The sequence below is a fragment of the Carex rostrata genome, chromosome 23 (genome assembly GCF_964058835.1).
Source record: "Carex rostrata chromosome 23, lpCarRost1.2, whole genome shotgun sequence".
In the NCBI taxonomy this organism is placed as follows: Eukaryota; Viridiplantae; Streptophyta; class Magnoliopsida; order Poales; family Cyperaceae; genus Carex; species Carex rostrata.
Window position 1 is genome coordinate 420,259 of NC_135940.1, and position 965 is coordinate 421,223.

The window sequence follows — 965 nt, forward strand, 5'->3', positions numbered from 1 at the left end:
GTATTCGTTGCTTCTTTTGTGTTTTATATTTTTATTTTCTTTTTATCTATTTTTTAATCTTCAATTTACCCTTTGTTATCATTGGATACGTGTTTTGTTCCAGAGGTTTCGATCTCTATGATCTGTCATAGCTTTTATTTAACAAAAAAAAAAAAAGTTTCAATGTTGGCACTCTTGGTATTTTATTTCTCGCATTTGATAAAATGTACTTTTTTCATTTAACTATAAAGTGATGGTTTAGAACTTATAGCTATTGTCTCGACCAATCTACAGGTTTATTCTCGAGTTCTTGTAATTATAAAGTGTTTGTAGTTCCTTTAAAAATGATCTATAATCACTAGAATTCTCAAACGGGGAACCCTTGAATTAGTTGGAAGGATATAACCAAGTGTTTTTCCATCTTTGCAAATTTTTGTTGAATTACAGTTTCTCTCTTGCCTATGAAGAGACAAATTTATGGATGGTTTCGTGATGCAAGGCAAAGATTCATCAACAACACGACTCCTTGGCTTCAAAAAGATGGTTGTTGTTTTTTTAACGGTTGGATGAGGAAAAGATGGTTGTTGTTTTTCTTTAGATTTCATTCATGTATGTATTTACTTGAGCTTAATGATTCATCTATTGGTATCACTAATTTATGCGTTGAATGACGATGCTATCTAATCAGATTATCAGAGTATGGGAAAAGCTGAGGTATCTGTATTCGAATCTGTATTCGTAGTACATTATTTGCTCCATATTCGTTTAAGGCAGAATTAATTTTAAATTTTAATATATGTTTACTATCTGTTTCATCATTGAAAGGCGGATACGGATATAATAGTAGTATTATCTGCTCTCTGAATCTACTCTGTTTTTATCTCATCTATTTTTAAAGAAATATACAAGTATTTTTAATATTTTAATAGAAAAAAATCATAAAATCTTTTAATTAAATAAGAAAAATCACAAATCGGCCGAATGTC

At 29.3% G+C, this 965-nt stretch overlaps 1 long non-coding RNA gene across 1 annotated transcript; it reads right to left on the minus strand.

The window, feature by feature from the left end:
• Positions 1-409: 409 nt before the first annotated feature.
• Positions 410-747, minus strand: LOC144574899 (uncharacterized). The gene is made up of 2 exons (XR_013518306.1): positions 540-747; positions 410-501 (listed from the first exon to the last, which is right to left on the minus strand). It is a non-coding gene; the product is annotated as an uncharacterized LOC144574899 (long non-coding RNA).
• Positions 748-965: the final 218 nt, after the last annotated feature.